Source organism: Triturus cristatus, chromosome 3_2 (assembly GCF_964204655.1).
Source record: "Triturus cristatus chromosome 3_2, aTriCri1.1, whole genome shotgun sequence".
NCBI classification, from domain to species: Eukaryota; Metazoa; Chordata; class Amphibia; order Caudata; family Salamandridae; genus Triturus; species Triturus cristatus.
The window spans coordinates 214,072,637-214,087,125 of NC_140584.1; positions in this window are offsets into that span (position 1 = coordinate 214,072,637).

The window sequence follows — 14,489 nt, forward strand, 5'->3', positions numbered from 1 at the left end:
TTCCGGGTTCGTGTCAGTCGGTGATATTCTTGTCGGTTTTCCAGCCGGATCACTATTTTCCCTATGGCTTGGTCGTACAGCTTGTATTCTGTACGTGTCGGTTGTAATTCACATGCGTTGCATCGTACTGCACAGGTCGTACGGCGCTGGTCCATGTCGGTTGGTATTCAGTCCAGGTCCGTGTCGGTCGGTTCGTTTTGAGGCCGGAATCAGAATCGGCCCCTAGGTGTAGTTGGCAGTTGGCCTTTGTGTATACCTGCCAGATAGCATCACAACAGAGGTTCTTGGTGTTGGCAGGTTGGGCCCTCTGTAGCAGGATTGGGGAGCTGAGTTGTCACCTAGCACACTTGCACTTCAAAGGAACTGTCCTATTTCACACACAAAAGGGCAGATTTATGAGCCCCTTGCGCCTCATTTACGCCGCCGTTGCGTCACTTTTGTGACGCAGAGGCGGCGCAAATCCTGCGCCATGCTGCGGGGTATTTACAACGTGACGCATCTGGGAGATGCGTTACGTTGTAAAGCCCTGCGCCAGCAGTAGGTGTACCTGTGCAGGGGGGGGGCGTTCCGTCGCAGGAATGCTTCCTAAAAGTGGCTGAGTGAAATCTACAAGATTTCACTCAGTCACTTTTGAGCCCATGCTGCGTCAAAACCCTGCGCCTGCTTGAAGCAGGCTTAAGGATTGACGCAGCATTGTAATGATAGGGCACCCCCGATGCTTGCTGGAGCAGCGTCGCGCTTGCGACGCAACTCCATCAATGCGCCGCCTTTCCGACAGGAGATGCGCCACGCATCTGTCCATCCGAGTGCCATGGTGCGCCGCATTGTAAATGAGGCGCATCAATGGTGGCGCACGGGTGGGCAGATGCGTCGTAACTCTTCTGGCGCATCTCTGCTAATTAGCAGAGATGCGCCAGACGTCATAAATCTGCCCCAAAGGACTTTGCAGTAGCCTGTTTTGACCCCAAACAATCTGAGTTCAGGGCAGGGAGGCACTAAATTACAGATACGTCTGGAAGGTGAGAATTCCAGAAGCTTCTCCCACTTCAAAACGGGCATCAGGTATAAAAAGGAAACACTCAGACACACTCTTCATTACAGTTCTGGGCCTGTGGATACTACAGAAGAAGGGTGCTCTGCTGCCCTGCTGCTTAAGGCCTGTCATGCTTGCTGAGAAGGAGAACTGGGCCTGATCCCTTCATCCCAGGATGAGTGGCTCAAAGGGTCAGCTGTCTTACCTTCTTGTTCTGAGCAATAGGGACATTAGCTCCAGAGGCCTTCCTGCATCTGCCCAGCTGACATGCTGCCTGTATCTTAAACTGGAACTGCCTGGGCATTACTGGCCCGCGCAAGAGTCAATCTGTGATTGCCAAGGGGTACCTCCCCAGGTCCTGGACTCTTCGCGGGCATCAATGTGCACTCCTCTGACTTAGAAAGAAGAAATCCTGAAGTTTTGGACTCTCACTGCCGCAAATAGGCCGATTAGTGCCAACATCTTTGCATTTGTATTGACAGGTGAACCAGACCCTTTTGTGCTATAATGTTGGTCACCAGTGAAGACTGGGAATGTGAGATTTGGACTTCACTCTACGGCATTGATGGCCTGCGGTGACTGCCAATGCAAACCTCCAGCAGAGACTACATGTGATGCCCAACAGGACATTTGCGGAACAGCGGCATCTGCCCGTGATGCCCAGACTTCTCTTCGTGCTATACCGACAAACATCTGCGACACTGTCCCTTCTCCTCAAGGCTTCGTCTATGGCAAACGAAACTCTTCAAGCTGAATTTTAGAAGGTAACTGTTTCAGCTGGACTAACCTGGTCCCTTTATCCAGCCCACGTTCTATCATGATCAGCTTGAATTTGTAAATTTCACCCAATCTTGGAAGGCTAGATAACTGTGCTTTTAGGAGCTATACGTATCTTAAATTTTTTTAATTGCATATCTCGGGTTCTCCTGATTGGATTTTTGCCATTTCAATGTCAAATAATTTGTTAAATTTCTTTCTATTTTTTAAATTAGTGTGGGAGTTTTCTTGTGTTGTGTTTTCACTTTATTACTGTGTGCTGCATACATAATTAAAACATTGCCTCTAAGTTAAGCAAGAGGGTTAAACACAGGTTAAGTTAGTGACTTTTAAGTGGTTTTCACCCTGACAAGGATTTTGGCTGTTACTTGAGTAGGGTTTCACCTCACTCAACCAACAACCCAATTTCTCAAATTGTTTCTTCTTCTTCTTCTTCTTCTTCTTCTTCTTCTTCTTCTTCTTCTCCCTATTATTATCATTGTTTTATTATCATCATTATTATTACTATTACCACCGTAATGACTAGTAGTATGATTATTCATATTCTAATTATTATTATTAGTATTATTAGTATTATTAGTTGGGTGGGTGGCTCTCCATCTCAAGTAATAATGTCACTATTCTTGTTATGGCCAGTAAAGGTTTCAGTAATTTAAACCTGAGCTCCCGCACTTATGAAATTGTGTAACACAGTTAGAAGTTCCAAAATATTCAAATAGTCAGAAATATAACATAAAAATTCCACTCTATATTTTAAACTTAGAAAATATTTTAATGAACAAAATGAGACCAAAATGACAACAATCCTTTTAAGAAGATATGAATTTCTAAAATTTTAGATGAAAAAGCATTAAATGTTAACCGCAGACATATGGGTGTGCTTGACCAGGACCTAGCCACAATTTAAAGCCACCGTGATAGAGCGCTGGTCCGATATTGAAATCAGGTTCATCCTGATTTCATCTGGGTCACCTTCTGACTTATTCTCTGAAATGGATGTCTTTATGTATGTTGATACAATTTCTGTGGTCTTGGAAGCATAGTCTTATTGCTTCCTCCAAAGTAACCATTGTAGTTGCAGATGAATAATTACACAGGTTTCCAGGAACATAGAGTTGCCCCATATTTTTAAGTACAACTTAGGAAGGAGCTGAAGACTCTCCTCTTTAAAAAGCACTACCATAACCATGCTTTAACCATCCACAAGCCTGCTGCCTCTCTGATTACTTGTTCACTTACTGCTTATCTTTAACCCCGTTCAATGCTTTTCTGCTTTTTAGTTAGGTTTGCACTATAGAAATACCATATACATACATACATACATACATACATACATACATACATACATACATACATACATACATACATACATAAATAACAACCTCCCCAAAATAATAATTCCAAACTTGTATATGCCATCCAGAATGGTGTTCCATTGGTAGGGTAGGTACTAATGTCAAATTGAAATGCAGCTTGAGTTTGTTGTGTGAACTTAGTAATATATGGAGCCAAACATATAGAATCATAGATGGGCAACTGCCAATAACTAGAATATTATGTTTGACTCTCATAGAGAGCCTCAATTGTGTATTTCAGTTTCTGAATCTCATAACCCACTGCTTTGACATAGGAAAAGTTGATAGCAAAACTGGTTACCTACTGTTGGGATATCATAAAGTCCTTCCAGGTCAGGCTGATAGGTCTCCCTGAGAGCCTGTCAGTGCAACTCTGCTTGTCAGGTTTGACTGAAAGCAAAAAGCACAGGTAAAAAAGGGAGATATGAATGTAGGGAAAGTGGTGGTGTTTAGTTAAGGATGGCAAATAATCTTATTTTTAACCAGTGGGACAGGGATATATAATGAAAGCCATGTTATGTATGGCACCCAATTACTACTCTGCCACTGTGTAGCAGTTGAAGTGGAAAGATGATGTTAGGGGGCATACATAACAAAAAATAATAGATTGGCAAAAAGTGGATTACGGAGATGTTTTTCATCTCAGGGTTCAGAGTGACATCATAGAAAACTTGAGCTTCATTCTTGTTGCCTATTTGATGTCACTCAGAACACCTCGGCGAAAAACATTCTCTTAATTCACTGTTACAAATCGATACTTCTATATATTTTGCGCCAACAGCAAGCAATTAAAATCAAATAGAGAATGAGATTAAAGCTCACGTTGTCTAAGATATCAAGAGTGCTTTGTGGTAGAAATATCCCCTTTTTGACCCTTAACCATCTACAATACTAGGCCATGTATGACCTGAGAAATCTTCTGACCCTGCTGCGAAAAGCAGTACAAAGGTAGACTAGTCAAGGGGGAGTCATAAGCAACATGGTCATGTTTGTCTCAGCCTTCATAACCTGTGTTATTTGTCCATCAATAATTGCAGCTGGTATTATCAGCATTGACCATCCCTTCCCACATATAAAACAATGAAAGACTTAGAACTTACACTTGTAAGTTTACAATTGTGTGCTATTCACAAAGGGATTTATAAGTAGTATCTTTACACATTAAAGACACTACAGATTATGTCATCTACCACTGCAATACCGGAAAATAAACCCCTATTCGTGTGGTATGTTTGTGCCAAAGCACTTTGCAGAGAGTGCAGAGAGTTTCTAGGCAGATATTTTAATATTCTGAATGTGCAGACATGAAGACAGGCCATTATAGCAACGCTGCCCCCTACCCACACCCACTTGAACATTAGACTGGTAAAGCTTCTATTCAAGTTTAGTGAAAAGCTTTGAGTCGCATGTAATGCACAATTTATTTTTAATCATTTTAATGGTCAAAATGTATTTATACAACAATCCTAATGGTATATAGTACTTTATTATAAACGCTTTATGGTGAATTGTGATTTTATGTCAGTATAGATTTCAGAAATGTTTTTTATGTATTATGCTTTGCAAAGATTTTAAACAATGATGCACATCAAGATCATTCATTCACCTTTGCGATTCACGCCCCTAGTTTCAAGCCACTCCACTCACACTCACCACTCTTAGAATTAACTTCCCCAACATTTACCAAATTATAGAAGTTATACTACCTGGTGTATTTCCTCACACAAACCCACTACCCTCACGTTATCCTCCATTCCCCAGCCAAATAATAAAAATGGAAATATCTGGTATGCTGCCACCCACAGGACCACCCTCTGAACCTTGCCATGCCATCCCACAGGAAGATTTGCTTTGTGCTGTCTGTTTCAGAGCAGAGATCCAGTATTGTGCTGCAATTGTGACAGTGTTGACAAAGATCTCATATCAGCCCGGGTCTGTGCAGATCCTCACTGACTTAGAAGATGACGGATGGCAGGGTGAGTGCACCGCCTGCATTTTCCTGCCCCCACCAGGTCTATAGAGGTTCACGAGATGCAGGAGAAGGTTCTTGAGATGGCTGACTGTCATCCATATTCCACCAATTCACTTAGGTCTCTACATCCTACAGCAAGGCATGGGACCACTAGGAAAGTGACTTATGTGACATCACAGAAGTGGTAGAACAATGCATTTGTGCCTCTGTGATGTCAGAGCAGTGAATAACTGGATTTTAGATCATATTCAAGCTAATGTATTTGAATGGAAGCCATGCAGAAAATGTATGGAGTCATGACAGGGCAAGACGTAATTAACTAATTATGATCTTGGGTTAAGATATCATTTTCAAAGATCCTGGCCTGCAGCATTTCTGGGTATTTCTTTAGCACCACCTTAGCACTCTGTTCTTTAATGTGCATTCCAAAAGGGATTACTGATCACTTCATTTTACATGCCTTTACACAGGGGCTTCCCTTCAGGATGGGTGCTTGGGTTGTTACACCCCCCAATTAAATGCATTAAATAGCAAATAGTTGGGGACAGGTGCTAAAGGCCGGGTATGCTGTGGTGGTTGTCAAAATTCACATGGGATTTTTACTTACACATGCAGACAAAAAGACACACACTCTCATCTCTGTTTTAAAGGTCTTAAAAATGGTTCTTTTACAAAATATTGAGTTGTAAGTACCACACACAATTTGCGCTCCTCTCCCTTCCTACTGCTTCGCAAGTTCCCCATATGCCCTGCTTCTTCCCATATAATGTACAGGTTGGCTCCTTCATTGTATCGAAGGAGCTTCACCTCACTGAAATGCCCCCAGAGATGAAAAAAAATGGAAATGAAGCTAATTCATTACCATTTTATTTTTTTGTCATTTCTGTCCCAAACGGAGTGTCAAGACGGGGGCGGGGCCTATGCCGAATGGCAACAGCGGTGAGAGGGTGGGCTGTTCGTGCACTTGGTTATAGTGTGCATGTCTCTTTGGCCAGCCATCTAGCGATGGCCAGCCACACATGCGCACTTTAAACCTCTCAACACAGCTGTTTTAAAACAGCTGGGTTGAGAGTAAGTGCTGGCATCCAGTGCCCTCGGGAGAGCTGACAGAGGCCGCTCCCTCCAATCATGGAGCTGCTGCCATGAGAGCAGCACCAGGATTGGCTTGGGAGCCTACCTTGAGGAGGGAAGACGATAGAGAACTATACCTCATTGCAGAAAGGTAGGTGTTTTATTTTATTTAATGTATTTTTCCCACATGCCTACCACTCTCAGGATATGCCAGCCGCCACTGATAATTTATTTTAGCGTGTGTGATTGTTGTGAAATCTGAAGCTCACGCCCCCCGCCCCCATCTTACTGACCAAGTTCCATGTCTTTTCCATGACTTGCTCAAGGGCGATTTTGCCATGCATTGTGTGCTTCTGCTTATGAATAATCCTGTTCTGCACAATGCTGATTCACAAACATAGAGTTGTGTCAAGGACACGGGTCATGGGAAGTTCTTCACTCAGGCTAGCATTATCTTTATTAAAGAGGTCATTTAGAGATTGGTGGGGTAAGTGAATCGTCATAAATTAATAGATCGCCTGTATCGTTAAACTTTGGTTCTCCCGCCCGAAGGTGGTGATGGTAGTGGTGTGAAAAGCACAGGGTAAGAACTCCTCCATAGAACAGACAAAAACAAAGCACATGCTAGGCCCTCGCCTCCATTTATTTGTGTAAGCAAGGTGAGCAACCCTAAGTTCTTATAAGGGATCCTGAGAGTTGTCTCCCAAGAAATGTTTTTAATCTAAACACAGCTACTTTGTGCATGTTGCAGCACGTTCTCTGTGCCTCAGTCAAGTTCTGCCCTCCACAGGGCTATATATGGTTTACACTCCTCAATCAAACTTTGAAAGAATTGTGTCAAAAGATATGAATATCACAACCACTTCAAAACGTCCCTATAAGCAACTTCAATGTCATTCCATCTATTTCAAAATGTATTAGGCACATCCCTTCACTTCTATATTGCATTTCCTTTCATGTTTCCACCCTGCTCTGTCCATATTCGACAATAGTTCCGGATGGGTGTGTCTTTATCTAATCTGCACCCACCTTCCTGTCTGAGATCTGCCTGCAGGCCAACTGCTCCCAATGACCCTGAGGCCTCCAACAGGACTCATTCTAGCCTTTCCTCTGGGCTGGAAATCTCTGCTGCGGGTGGGTGGCTGGGGGGCTGCTAAAACCAGTTTGGGAACTATGTGGGCTTCAGACAGAGATGAACAACTTAAAGAAGGTCTTGTCAAAATGGAAATGCTGCTTCAGTGCTATACTGTAAGTAGAACTATTGCTTCCTGGTTTGGTAGAGAGATGTCAGTTCCATATATGGCTTAGCTCACGTTTACACATTTGGTTCTCAGGCCATGTGGACTCCTAAAGCGCTTCTTACAGGTTATTTAAATAATGTTAAAAGTACATCTTTTCAACGTGCCACACATGTTTACTTTGACTTGTTGCCTATAGATTTTGACCACTATATTTCAAAGTTGCTGGACAGCCTGATACTTGGTTTTTGCCACCACTCATGTGGGTTTTGTGAGTCAACATTGCAATCCAGGTGGGTCTTCTTATTTTTATGCCACTGATACTGTTTATGTGCATGTACTGTGACCTTACTAACTAGTGAGAAGTGCCAATAGAATGATCCATGTATCACCATTTCTAAAGGGCAGCACATCTTCACTGAGGGTGTTGCCCAGAGTCAACATATGCCACTAAAGCCTGTTCCGTAAATGCAAAAGTTGCGGGTGGTCCCTGATAAAGGTGAATTTCCCGGCAAATAATCTGTGTCAAGTGAGATTAGATGCAATAGAATAAAGAGGAGCAAGCAGCAGACCTGAGCCTGTGACAGCTCTGGCAGAAGGTTAAGATGATGCTCAAATTTCCTTAAATGTGTTGCCTTGATTTCTCATTGGGCTGGTCGTTCACTTATTTTGACTCAATCCAATCCTGTCCTATGCTAGTGATGCCCATGCTACACATGCACGGACATTGTCAGCCTTAGCCTTGGGTCGAGAACAGTCTCGGTACGTCAAGGAAGACTTATGATTACTCAGGAAACCAGAACATTTCAAGACCAAACCCAGCAGAGTTTTCAGTGCTCTGGAATAGCCTCCGTTTTCAGGAGCTCCGGCATTACTTCATTTTCTACCATCGTAGAGGCACAGGCGGTCAAAGCAAAACGTGATGAAAGTGGGAGTGTGTCGACGGACAGTAATGGGGTACAGATTCTCCTCTGTTCGCGCCTGTGACACAGTAGAACCTGGGTCACTATGCCTCTGGTAACCACACCTCCAAGAAGGCAGCATCTGGTGTACGGTGCTCCCCTCTCCAGCTTCACCTGGACTGACTCACTAGTGCTCACAGTGGCTCATCAGGAGGGACTGAGGAGTATATTTACAATGAAGTGGCGGAGCGTGGCGTTAGCCTCCGTGGCTTAAAGCCACGCTTCGCCACTTCTGAAAAGCAGGGCTGCACCATATTTACACGAATATGGTGCAGCCCTGCGTTTCCCCCTGCGCGGTTGCTAAATTTAGCAGTCTAGTGTCAATGCAGGCCCCCTTGCTTCAGCGTTGAGGGGAAGATTGTTTTTGTGCAGTAAGGTTCCCCTTCCTGCATATAAACAATCTTTAAATACCGTTTTGTAACCTCTGTGTGTGCTGCTTGATGCAGCACACATAGAAGTTGCAAACTGATTTTTTTTTTTAATTATCGTTTATGTGCAGGAACGGGGACCTTCATAGGCAATTTGCTGTTTCTATGTGTGCTGCACAAGGCAGCACACATAGAAACTGCAAAAAAGAGGAGAAATAAAGAATTTCTCCTTGTTTTACCTGTTTAAGACAAGGTTTTCCCTGGTCTTAATTTTGGCGCTGCCTCTTATTTACGCCGCCCTTGTATATAGGAGGCAGCATCAAAATCAATGGGTGTTGGGGTGGAACACCCACCGAAACACTCATTACCCTTCCCTTTCACACCAAACACACCTTGAAAGGCTCCCTTATTTACAAGGCAGCGTTAAGCCACGTTAAGTGGCTTAACGCTGCCTTGTAAATAAGGCGAGGCCCCTATCGCCTTCACAACATCACCGAAAGTGACGTTGTGGTGGAGATAGGGGCTTGTAAATTTGCCCCTGAGTGTGATCCTTGTAGTGAACCTAAAATCTGCCAGGGAGAAGAAGCTCATATGCAGCACATTCAGTAAAGTTGGTAAAATAGACATGATGATGCCTATCATGAATTAAAGGGGAAAAAAATTAATTATCCTAGATCTAAAAGATCATCCATGAAATTAGTGAAAACGAGAAAAGGTTTAACAAGTTTTTAAAAGTATTTTTCTATAGTATCTATCAAAAACAGAGTTAGAACTAATTTGTCTCTTGTCTTTGAGACACAGCTCTCTGAGGTCCTCTTCTTAATTTTTACTGTATCTGATGTCTGGTTTGTGTATATTATCTATTACTGATAATTAACAGAAAAGGAACACATATTAAGAATTACCATGGCAAATAAATGAGCAACTCACTATTTTCTGCAGTCAAAGAAAATAACTGTACAAAGAGACGGTAGGCTCAATCCCTTCTGCAAGGACACATGTCATGGGGATCCCTGAAGAGTATGGCATGGATCCATCCTTCATGTGGAAACCGAGGGCCTCATTTATGAGGCCCCTTGCGCCGTCGGAACGTCACTTTTTGTGACATTCCTTGGCGCAGGAACCTGTTCTATATTAACGAGGCAGCACTGAGCCACTTTTTTTTAGCTTATTGCTGCCTCATAAATATTGTCCCCTTTAACACAGTTTTCTGCGTTAAAGGGGCATGCAATGGGTGTCGCTGGGGGCAATCCCAGCAACATCCATGGCATTTTGACACTGCCCCAGATTTACGAGAAATTGTAAATGTGAAGCAGAGTCAAAAACGTATGCCTCCCCACGGGGGACAAATAGAAAAAGGAAAAAGCCTTCACCTTCCTGCACAGAAACAATCCTCCCCTTAACGCAGGCAACATTGCACCATGGTGCAAAGCTGCCTGCGCTGGTGCACAGCAGCCCATTCTGCGCCGGCACAGGGGGAAAGGACAGGAGTGCGCTGTATCTCATTGATACGGCGCATTCCTGCCCTTTTCTTTTACTGTCGGGCAGCACTGCAGGGAGGCCTGCGGTGCTGCCCTATGGTGAAACCTCATAAATGAGGCCCTGTGTTTATTGTTCTTAAGACACAGTGTGATGAGGATGGAAGTCTTGAGCTTGCCTCCTCGGTTCTGCATCTGAGAGTGAAACCTTATCGCAGGGATACTGCGGTAGAAGTAACCAGGCGCTTTATAAAACACTTTATTATTATTATTAAAGATACCCGTCAAGAAGCCATGTTTGCTACTGTACCCGTCTCAATTTCCCAAACAGATGAAATACACATTTTAAATGATTGTACTCAATCCCACCCTCATTTTCATCATTCAAGATCAATTATGGTATTGGTTGGATTTGGTTATTGACAAAAGTCGGGAGAGACGAGGTGCAGGCTGGATTTCTATGTCCTCTAAAAGGGATTAAGTGTGATTTAAGGGAATTGGCTCGTGAGCATTCCACTCAAATATCGCGTCTAATATGACCTTTTTTTAAAGAAAACAAGTCATGACATGGTTGTGATAGAAATAGTGATCTGGAGCGTCCTTACTACGTAATCGCTTATTTTCCTTTGATTTCAGATAGAGTAATATGATTGTCAGAAAATATTCCTCGCTTGGCAATAAGCTTTGATCTTTTATCGAAAGTATACACTGTTTTATCTTGAACCGTGACCAGCATTGTTGTGCAGATGCTATTACAACGCCATTTTAAACCTCACAGTCGGCCATGCGTGATTATGGTAATGAGACATTTATTTCCGGTGTTTCTCCTCGATGTTGTCCATTCATCACATGGAACGACACCACGGGGTGCCTTTTCTTTGCCTGATATTACATTAGAGGTCATCCTTGACGACCTGGGCGCATACTTTGCTGCCGCACAGAGCATCCCTTTTCCATCCATATCCACCTCCTCGCGGAATTAAGATGTCATTCAATCCCGAGGGAGGGACAACAGCGCGAGGCGTGCCTGGAACTGCACGTGCGTGCAGTATTGAGCCATCTCGTTGACAGTAACAGTTGCAGACGGCTCTCTTCTGCTCGCGCACTACTATAAATTCAGCAGTCTTTTAAGTCAATACATGTTGTTTGACAATCTGATAGCATAGATCCCCTGGGTGTGGCAAAGGCCATTCGCGCCCCTGGAACATGCACGCCCCTATTAAAAACAGTACAATATTTACGAGTGATGAATTCAACTTAGTGGCCTGACCATAATATCACATGGTTTTCAAACGCATAATAAACAATTCATTTTATTAAATAGGTAATGTAAGTATTGCTTGATGTTTAGATGCCATTATCCGGAATGCTTCATTTTGTAATGTTTTCAGATACGATTTCAAAGTTGAGAAAAATGGGAACTAGTTGGACATCTGTATCATGCTGTTCATTCGATTCATTAAAATGACTAAATAGGAATTGGTACCGATTAAAAATAACTGCTGTCAATTAGTTTTACACCAATTAAGGTATAATATTTTCAGCTGCATAAATAGCACATGGTGCTATTATTCTTACAAAGAGTTCTAGTTTTCTTTGCATTGGAAGGTTAAAGAAGCAGTCATCGCTGCTGGGATTGAAACCTATGACCCTGCCTTGAGTTGTCGGGAGCGAGGTTTTTAATTGATTCCGCTATCTGCCGGATGGTTAGACAATTTAATAAGAAATAGATCAAAATAGACCTTCCAGCTCAAATTCGAGACAATTATAATTTTCAAGTAACCTGCACGTCTATCATCTTCCAATCTCACCATTTATTAATTCCAGTGTGGTGATACTGGACATTTTATCCTTCTAAATATGACTATCATTATTCCTATTGCCACATTTAGAAATCTCATTGTTTTCTTTGCTGTGTGCTGACTGGCGGTTTCCAGTACTGTTTACTGCTTTGTCCCATGTAACTGCATACATTAATTTATTCACAGCGTTAGCATTTATTCGAAGGAAAGAGTCTTCTCCCATAGCCATATATTTAGGAAAATTTGAGATAAAGGAGGAAGGGGAAATTACAGAATGCTACCAAAGTTGTAAGCTGATTAGTGCATTGTAGCATATGTGATGTCCTAGCTGTTTTTCAGCCTCGGTTTAGGTGTAATGTTACAATTCTTGCAGAATAGGTTTAGACCTTTTTCTATGTCAATCGGCACAGTGTGGTGCGATTAGTCATGTCAGAGAATGTGCTTCCTTACACAAATATCCGGCCTTCAGTACTTACAATATCTGAAAATTGCATGTCAATGCCAAATACCACACTGTACTGGAAGATGAAGGTGGGCAGAACTTACAATGATAAATGTAATTAAATGTGATGGTGTAATGATGGTGAGTGAAAGCACTAGATGAGGGCTGTTCTCTATGAACAACAGTCAGTTATGCCAGTTTCTTGGCTCTGTTGGTCTTCTCCTCAGGAAATGAGAACAGTTGGTATAAAAGCTGGTCTGGACTGACACAGGAGCACATTGTGTGGGCAGCAATTCAATGTAACCAAGTAATTCTTTCAGTGGGATTTCTCAGAAGATCCTGCTTCATGATAACAGTTTTTTCGAACATATATTGATGGACAAATGGTTATAAGAATTCTCTTTGTAGCCCTGAGCAGCTGCCCATACTGGCCTTTAAGAAAATGGAGGAATGGTGACCCCCCCCCCCAGGGGTCCAAAGAGTTGTTCTGCAGTGATGTTGTACCTTATACATTTTCTATGGGCCTTTCTGACCGTTGTCACTGAACTTTCCAATTTAACAAACATGGGAATATACCTAAAAAGGCAACAATATAGGGTCAATTAAATTACAAAAAAAAGTCCTATCAAGAAGTACTATCTTTTTGGGTATTAACATTCTACAAGACATAATTGTGTTAAAAAAATTCGAAAGAAACACATTCATGGCTATAATTTTCAGATGACTACTATTTGTCTAAGGGCAACAAGGAGAGAGTGAAGAAGAACAAGGGGGTGCGTCCTTTGCCCCCTGCTTTTCACTAGTAGAGAACAACATGGAAGGACCCACTCATGAATCCACATAACAGGATGACTCAATATCATACACTGGAATCACAAAAAATCAATAGGTTTGAAAGTAGAACCCTCACCCACCAACCTAGTTGGTGGCATGCTTCATAATTGGGTTCCCAGCTGGGCTGCCGAGTGCAACCCAGCTGTGCTTCGACGCCTGAGTTACAGCAGAGCGGGTTTGGTTTTTTGGTGTGAAGTGTGCTCAAAGTGGTGATATTAAAAATTTCTTTGGGATCCCCCACTGATAGTGTCTATTCCTGGGGTCCTAGGACACAGTTACAAACAGAGCGGGAAAATTGTGAAGATGAAAAATTGGTCATCGTTATCCCTTTTAACAGGTCTATATGTTTCAGCCTCGTCTATAATAATCTCTTCAGGACCATAAAGATGTGAAATGTGATGTGGCAAAAAGGAATATAGCCACATGAATTTTTCAGCACACACTCTAAGATGTACTGTGCATGCAGTGGTGTAGCCATACTTACGGATCCCACCATCTGGTTAAAATCTGGAATACAAAGCACAACATAAAAGGACATTCAAAACATTTAAAGAAACATCAGTGTGACTGTTGCTAGGTAGTTACCTTGTCTGATTTTTACTGATGTCCTTGCGACTATATTGAAGTGCAATCTGTGAGTCAATCTCTGGATTAATCAAAAACAGATATTCACACATGGACTGGGGACGTACACGTGGTGTATGCAATTTGTGCATAGTGATTAGTGCAATCATATATGTCTCATAGTGAACAGTAAAACCGTGCTGAATTTGACCCATTCCTTGTGGTCGAAGCTTGAATCATGATATGCTATTTGTTAATACTGTTACTCTCAACATTGTAATGGCAACAAGCGGTAAAAAAGACCTAGAATTACTGATCGAGAAAGGGATTAGCCTTAATGTGTGTGCATGCGTAATCAATAGATGCATACTAAATGCACACTTTATAATGAAAGTGAAAAAATGGCAAGAGGTATAGAGATGTGTGGGTAGGGTGCCCGATAGAGAAGAGGCCATGTGGGACTATGTCTGGACCTAAGAGAAGACTTACTTCATCAAGGTTATCCGCACGCCTTCGTTACCTATTCCGGTCCTGACGGGATCCTGATGGTGACTGAAGACGGCGGTTCCCAAACTTAAACGCTTACCTGCAGT